Here is a 9,110-nt window from a genome sequence, read left to right as displayed (position 1 = left end):
ATATTCTGTAATACAACTTGTGATCTAAGATGATTTCTTTGACACCTATTTTCTCCTCCTTCTGTTACATGTTTTTACCTCTTTTTATGTATTAGAATTAGTACACATATATAATTAGTTTGATATTGTCAGTCTTAAATTTCATGGGTCTTCTATCATTTAATTAATATGTTGCCTTCAAATGAAAATATTTGTCTGGGATCTGGACTATATGTTTCGTAGATCCTAGCATATCTTCCAGAACGAATATTAACAGCAGCTCAGTGTAACACCAGCAGTAGCAATGACAATGGATGGGTACGTACCTCTTTTTGACTACTCATACGCGGTGCAACCATTTACGAGGAACATCTCGCTAATGAAAAATTAAGCTTCATTTATCAAGAGATAAATAGTAATCAATATGAGTGGATGACTGTCTTTAGTATTTTTTTAGGATACCATCACCAATTAAAATAGAACTCAATAAACTTAATAATACCGATGTGACCATTCCGTTCAGTTTGAAGCAGAATCGCTATGTGAATACTACAACATTAAATGTAAAATATTAAATAGGAAAGAAAATGAATTGCGAGTCATTAAGGAAATAACGAGCAGGTGCATCTTCTTTACAGTGGAAATATTCTTTAAGGTTCTCTAAGCATCATGCAGCTCTGGGTAATACACAGCCAACCATATGAAATTGAGTAGACTGAAATTTTTTTTAAAGTCTTAAGAAGTACTGTGTGACTGGTGATTAAACTTCAGTAAGAAATTCTTCAACCATGACGTTTCAAATTATTCAAGGTTGGTATTCCAAAAATTTCCGAACTAGGCTTGCGAGATGCCTATGAGACTGAACTACTGTACATTTATATGTAGGGGAAAGATTTAGCACTAGATAAACTAACGTATGTGCACATATTTAAAGGCTTATTTTTTCTCGCATAGCATACTTTAACGTAACATGAAGGGGACCATGGCTTCGCACAAACGACACGTTATTATACTGCGCTCTTTCAGGAGACTCAAACACTGCTATACCAGCCATTTTAAATTAATGGAACGTTTTCTATTGTGCTGCATGGCCTGTAAAGATAATCTTGTATAGAGAGACGATGGGTTTCTTTGACGCCTGTTCTCAAAATAAAGTCAACACAATCATAATTATTCTACAGATGCTACTTTTTTAAAACTAGAAAAATGAAAACAATGATAAAATGTGCCAATTGATAGGCAGTACAAATACCGCTAATTGTAGGTCATTATCGCTAGTAGTTGACTTGAAAATGTTCGTTATATATCGAAAGAGAATATTTCTGGGAAATGATGTTTGAAATATTAACAACAGTTTATGAATTCTTTAAGCAGGTTCCGCGCTTTGTCTATCTTGTTTGTGCAAACATTTCGTTTCCTCCCATCGCTCCTCATTCTCTCCTTGTTTTTGAATGACGTATTACTGAATACGTAATTTCGAGAGAACATGACACCTAATAATATTCGCCTTGGTGCATATGACAGAAGAATGGTATACTCCACAGCGTGTAATGTGTTCTGTCTACAAAACTTTAACCGTTATATGGATTATGTTTAAATTTACCAGACACTTGATTCAAATAGAATAGGTACCAAGAACCAAAGCAATGTATTTGTGCATAATTACTATCTATCAAATATTGTCATGCGCATTATAAAATAAACTTTCAGAGACTGGTCTGACTCTGAGTTACTAAATAAGTGTCTCCATGGGATTACACGGAATCAAATTCAGAGAGTGAGCAACGTAATTTGGACAAGATTTCTGGTCTTCATATGCTTGAAACTTTTTTACAGAGCACATCGTAGTTGATGTTATCTTGTACACATTAGAGCTAGGAGTGTTGTCCACATTTATACAAAAAAACTGTGGTTATTTTGTTACTGATTACTTCCATGTAGGCTTGATGTACATACAAAAGCAATTTTCAGGCATGTCATAAGTGCTGTGTACTAAAGATACAATACTAAGGCAACAACAAAGGTATTATGTTAGTCTTGAGACTCGCCATCTCAAACTGTCCCACGTGACTACGTAAATTATTTTGAAAAGAAAGTGTCTTCTATTTCAGTTCACAAGAAGCAAAAAAACTGCATTTTCATTATTACGTAAGTCCAGGACCCTTTAATGATGGCGACTTCGAAGATATTATCGAAATTGTGTAACAGTTAGTGAAAGGCATCAATAAATCATAATATAATCAGGAAAATGTCATTAGTTTATTGCACACAAATAGGGAGTAGCTGGTACTACACAAACCAGCATATGGACCCATAACCCATAAATTTACACACAATCAAAATTGTACAATGTTGTACTTTGGGATATGTACTCGGAGTACTTAGTCAGTAGTAAGCTACAATAATACTACCAAATCATGTTTATCAGATGTTTCGTGCAAAATCTGACCACACACTGAAAAGTCCGCAGGTTTTATGAGGTCCAACAAAGGAGAAATGAGATAGCTTGGACTGTCAAGGAATAATTGATTGTGGCATATCAGTGAGAAAATGTTTTCGCACTTTGAATTAAGTTATTGCGTTTGTACAAATTAAAGAAAAAAATACAACATTCATCTCAGTAGCAGTGAACGAGCATCTCATCACAGACGTGACCTTTCGTTACGGAGGAAAAGGAAGGGTGAGACATCGGAAAAAGCTCTGGAGACTAAACAAAAGTTTTGCCGTTGATTCATTGAAATCAGATCACAACTAATCATTTTCTTTGTTATAAAATCTCAACAGACAGTCTATGGAAAGGAAATATAAGTTTGTAATATTGTAGATTCAGAAAACATTTACATCTATGTGTCTACTCTGTAATTCGCGCTAAGTGCCTCGCAAAGGATTCTTCGAACCACCGTCATAATATTTCTCTATCGTTCCACTCTTTAACAGCGTGTAGGAAAAATGAATACTCACATCTTTCTGTACGAGCTCTGATTTCTCTTATTCCATCATGATGATCATTTCTCTTTATGTTGGTTTGCGATAATAAAATGGTTTCACACTCAGAGGAGAAAACTGGTGGTTGTAATTTCGTTATAAGATCTCACCACAACGAAAAACACTTTTATCTTAACGACCGTCCAACGCTTTGATCATATCCGTCAAAATCTTTCCCCTATTTTGCGATAATAGAAAAAAAGCTGTCCTTCTTTGACCTTATCTGTCTGGTAAGGATTCCATACAGCACAGCAATACCACCAACAGAGGACGAACAAGCACAGCGTAGGGCGTGTCCTTAATAGGCCTGTTGCAAGTTTTCTGTCAATAAAACGTAGTCTTTGGTTTGACTTCCCCACAACATTACCTATCTGATCGTCCCAGTTTACCGTTGTTTGTAATTGTAATTCCTACGTATGAAGTCTAATTTTGTGTGATTAATCATGTAGCCGAAATTTAAAGAATTTCATTTTGTACTCATGTGGATGACCTCACACTTTTCTTTACTGAGAGATAGTTGCAACTTTTCGCCCTATTCAGCTACTTTTGTAATTGGTTTCGATCTCTTGATGGTTTTACTATACGGTAAAATAACCAATGACGGACGGAGCAAGGAGGACATCAAAAGCAGACTCGCTATGGCAAAAAAGGCATTTCTGGCCAAGAGAAGTCTACTAATATCAAACACCGGCCTTAATTTGAGGAAGAAATTTCTGAGGGTGTACGTCTGGAGTACAGCATTGTATGGTAGTGAAACATGGACTGTGGGAAAACCGGAACAGAAGAGAATCGAAGCATTTGAGATGTGGTGCTATAGACGAATGTTGAAAATTAGGTGGACTGATAAGGTAAGGAATGAGGAGGTTCTACGCAGAATCGGAGAGGAAAGGAATATGTTTAAAAACACTGATAAGGAGAAGGGACAGGATGATAGGACATCTGCTAAGACATGAGGGAATGATTTCCATGGTACTAGAGGGAGCTGTAGAGGGCAAAAACTGTAGAGGAAGACAGAGATTGGAATACGTCAAGCAAATAATTGAGGATGTAGGTTGCAAGTGCTACTCTGAGATGAAGAGGTTAGCACAGGAAAGGAATTCGTGGCGGGCCGCATCATACCAGTCAGTAGACTGATGACCAAAAAAAAAAAAAAAAATAAAATAAAAAAAAAATAAAAAATAAAAAAAATATAAAAGACAGCATCAGCTGGTTGGTAAAATGATAAAACTGCTCGCCTTTGAATAACTGTTTATTTATACGCTAGTTCTCTTTAATAAAACAAGCACTTTCGTATTTCTGTTAACAAGATATTACGCCTCAGCGTTTAAACTAACTTAATTCTCTAACCAAGTTCGTAATGACGACAGTGCAGCAGTACAATTAGATCCGCCCCGGCCCCTATTCCAGTATCTCAAGCCACAGTAAAAAGTATTATTAACCCATTGTCAAGGGTGCTATATCAGCAAAGAGTAGTATCGTCAACACAGAGTTTACTCTCGCATTCACTTCCTTTCGCTTCCGCAAATACGGTAATTATCAAGAGCTCATAGCCCGGAGCTCGTCACACCGTAAAGCGGCGTCAACACAGCTGATGGACACAATCCATCTCAAAATCAGCACATTTCTCATCTCTTAAGTCGGTTAGTGTGATAAAGTCTCTACAACGATCTTGTGGTCACTAACGCCACTGTAACCATCATGAATTTGCCAATTTGCTCAGAATTACTTGTTGCTAAGAAGTCTAATACAGTCCACCTCAAAACCAGCACGTTTCTCATCTCTTTGTGTCATTAAGTGTCTACAACGATCCTGTGGTCACTAATGCCACTGTATAACCATCATGACGCTGCGTATTTCCCCAGAATTACTTGTTGCTAAGAAAAATATATTTTCTCAACCGTTTACACTTGGAGTGGGCTCCTAAACTAACTCCTCAAAAGAATTTTCGGAGAAAGCATTTAGTACAATTTCTGACGATGCTTGAAACCTATTACCGTCTTTAAATACGTATCTTCGCCAACAAATTGGGGGTAGATTGAAGTCACCGCCGACTACAATTGTATGAGTGGGGTACCTACTTGTGATGAGACTCAAGTTTTCTTTGAACTCTCCAGCGACTGTATCATCTAACGCGGGGGTAGGTACGAGGAACCAATTATTAATTTATTTCGAATGTCACTTGTAATCTCTATCCATACTAATTCACAGGGACCATCCACATCAATTTCGCTACAAGATAAACTACCTATAACCAGCAACAAAAACGCGGCCACAATTTCTGTTTAATCTTTCTTTTCTAAATATGTTAGGTCCTTTGCAAAAATTGAGACTGACTCCGGCTTAGTCAACTTTCGGTACTTATGACGCTTTAAGCTTCAGTGGCTTTTACTACCGTTTGCAGCTCTGGTTCTTTGCAACGCAGTTATGACAATTAATAACCAAAATATTGATTGTTGCTATACCTACCCTCTTCCTGTGTTTTGCTACACTCCTATGAAACTGAAGCCCTTTCTGCACTTTCCTAAGATCCTCTAACCTAAAAAACGGCCCAGTTCATTCCATAAAGCCCTGACTAACCGTGTAGCAGCCTCCTGCGTGTACGAACCCGAAGCCACACCACCCTATGGCGCAATCCTGAAAACTGATTTTCTGGTTCAAGTCCTCCACTCGGCTCTGTACCAAAGACAGTCAGTCCTGTCCACGATGCTGCAGATGGCGAGCTCTGCCTTAACTTGCAAGCAAGACTGGCAGTCGTTACCACTTCACCTAGCTATTCGAAACCTGAGAACATCTCTTCTGATCTAAAGCAACACACATCATCATACGTCCGGAATGACCTCTCCTGATGTTCACACAGAGTGCACACTTCCCTTCCTTCGTAAGCCATGTTCCTAAGGGGCCCCATTATGCGGTTGAGATCGGAACTCACAACTACAGTACACCTACGCTCACTGAATGCCCATCTTGTGGCCCAAGAGACTTCATCTGGTTCAGAGCGAGCGACTACATCGGTCAAAGGGCCTCTGCCATCCACAGATAGTGCCAAAAACCTGCTCGTCAGACGAACTGTGGAGGTCCTTTGATAGAAAAATCTTTCACTGCCTGCCACACATTGAAACGACCCACCACTCAAACACAGGTGAGGGTTCATCCCCAATGTGGGCATTACTCGGGGCGTCAGAGTATTGGACCGACTGGGGGACCTGAGGAATGTGCTGGAGGCACCATGTATTATCAAGTCCAGCCCTCCACATCGATGCTCATCAGCAACAGTCTCAAGCTGTGGGACCAAAGGCAGCATAGCCTGGAGCTGCAATGGAAGTGTCATCACCTCATCTCGCGTCTGAACCCAGTAGTCACAGACCCTAGCCATACAAAAGTTGGAGGAATTGTAAAATATGCTGTAATTAAAACGCGAACTCACAGACGAAACGGTGTGCTCTGAACTACTGCTGCATGGATGGGAGCAGCTGACCAAGCAACACTTCTGATATTGTTGATGGAATACATTATTTGAATTTCCAGAAAGAGCAGGGATAATACTAAGTTAGTGAAAGGTTATCTACAACTTGTACAGAGAGCAGACTATCATCACAGAAGTTGAAAGACATGAAAAGGGAAGTAATAGTCGAGATATCAGTGAGACACAGTCGTACCCTATTCTTGCGTTATTCAGTCTGTAGCCTACAGTGAACAATCTACATCGGACCTGGAAGAACAGTTGACAGGAATGGCTAGTGTCTTGAAAAGAGCTTGTAAGATGAATATTAAAACAATAATATTAATAAAACAAGGGTAATGGAATGTAGGCAGCAGTGATGGTATTAGATCAGAAAATTGAACATTAAAGGAGTAGATGAGTTTTTATATTTTGGCAACAAAATGGCTTACAATGTCCGAAGTAGAAACCTTTCTGTAAAAGGGAAATTCGTTTTTATTACCAAGTCTTTTCTGAAGTATTTGTATAGAGTTGTACCCTTGTATGGAAGTGAAACGAAGACTCTAAACGGTTCAGGGAAGAAGGAATATAAAACTAACTGAATTTTCCGTCAGTGCTTGGCACAACATGATAATAATATTAAGAAGGAAAACACTTCCTACTGTCCAGCAAAATTATATTTATTTGGACAAAAAAATGGTTCAAATGGCTCTGAGCACTATGGGACTCAACTGCTGTGGTCATAAGTCCCCTAGAACTTAGAACTACTTAAACCTAACTAACCTAAGGACAGAACACAACACCCAGCCATCACGAGGCAGAGAAAATCCCTGACCCCGCCGGGAATCGAACCCGGGAACCCGGGCGTGGGAAGCGAGAACGCTACCGCACGACCACGAGATGCGGGCTATTTGGACACGAACGGTCTTTCAGCTTCTCAGGTCATCTTCAGGTGACAACTGTATGTCGCAAACAGAGATAAACATGATGTGCGACTTACAGAGATGTTATTTGTACAGATGATACGAAAATGAAAGAGTATTTACATAGCAAAACATTACATTTTTTGTTACATAGAAATAATTACATTAACTGAAAAACGCGGTAAACAATGTTTTTATGTGGAGACAAATTTAAAGACTCGTGAGAAATAAGATGATTTACAGTTTTAATCTAGAAAGAGGAAAACGGAAATTGATCTGATCATTTAATATTAGGCTGACATTCTGAGTCATGTGTTTGTTGATTTCCAGTACTTCCAATATGGTTATCTTTCTGCTTTTTTGACAGCCTATAAAACTTCACATTCTACATAACATCAGTAGTTTTCTCATCAAATGGTGAGGAAAGATAGACTCTGCTTCTTTAATATCCAGCTCCTGTCATGTTCATGTAGCCTGATTTGGTAAGATCTGATTGACTGACCAATATACACTTTTTATATTGCTTGCAAGTGATTTTATGTACACCACTCTGTGTCAAGGGTTGCAATTTGCCTTTACTACCGGATAAAAATTTTTGATACGCTTTTGGTATCATAAAATGCAGGTCTGTAGTTACGAGACTTTACCTTTTCTGCGGCGTTGACTAAAATGTTGCCAATACTCGTATATGGGATTTTGCATCTGGCTTTGTAATTACTGAGTGACTGATTTTGGCCAGCGTACAAATGTGGCGTAATTTTGACTATATTTTTCTTTTTCGTAGTACATTATCAATCAGGGCAGAGCTATAAGGTATTGCTGGAAGCGATATGTTTGATGGTCTGTAGTTCTGTTTGCAAGGCTATTGCAGTACGGTGGGGCTACAGAAAAATCTTTAATATTAGATGAATAGATCGAATGACGAATGAAGAGATTTTGAATCAAACAAACGACAAAATAATGTTATGGCGCACCGCGACTAAAAGACTAAAAGAAGGAATAGGCCGACGGGACACATCCTGGGGAATTAGTGAATCGTTGGTTTGTAAATAGAGGGAAGTGTGTGCTGAATATTGTAGAGGTAGATCAAGGTTTGAATATATGTAAGAGCGTACAAAAATTTAACAGGGCATAGAGGATGCTCCACTGAAAAATTTGAGGTAGTGAACCTGGGATCGGAGAAGCTAGCTTAAGGAGATAATAGAAATAAAATCACATTACTGTGTACTTTTTATTGACATTAGTTAACTGAAAATACCATCACTGACACAATGAACGTACCTTCTGTACAGTATCTTACAAGATGAGCTGAAACTGACGGCCATCAACATCAATGCAACCGTGGCATCGCTGAAGAAGATTCTGACGCACCCTGAAAAATATCCCTGGTGTGTTTCGAATCACATCACAGGCAACTACAATTCTGGTAACTAATTCCATCTCCGTATCCACTGGGCTCTCATACGCAAGTGACTATAAATATCGCCATAGTAAATAATCAGGGGGATTCTGCCTGGTGAACTCGTAGGCCATAGAATATCACATCCACTTCCAATCCAGTGACCAGGAAATACTGTATCAGTACTGCTCCATCCTATTGTAGTGTACGTCTATGAATAACACTGAGTAACGACTGGGTCTTTCGTTGATTCATAGAACGTTCCGTCATGGGACAAGGCAAATACGATACAACAGAGCCGGCTTGTGGACAAGCATATTAAACAAAACCCGCATCATAACTTCCTGATAATCAGGCCCGTCCTCCTTTTTTCCTCGCAGGACAT

At 38.9% G+C, this 9,110-nt stretch overlaps 1 protein-coding gene across 6 annotated transcripts in view; it reads left to right on the top strand.

The window, feature by feature from the left end:
* The window catches only part of LOC126161461 (proline-rich protein 2-like), a 403,478-nt gene that overhangs the window by 90,369 nt on the left and 303,999 nt on the right, over nt 1–9,110 (top strand). The window lies entirely within an intron of this gene.

This window comes from Schistocerca cancellata, chromosome 2, assembly GCF_023864275.1.
Source record: "Schistocerca cancellata isolate TAMUIC-IGC-003103 chromosome 2, iqSchCanc2.1, whole genome shotgun sequence".
In the NCBI taxonomy this organism is placed as follows: domain Eukaryota; kingdom Metazoa; phylum Arthropoda; class Insecta; order Orthoptera; family Acrididae; genus Schistocerca; species Schistocerca cancellata.
This window is presented reverse-complemented; position numbering and strand designations above follow the sequence as displayed.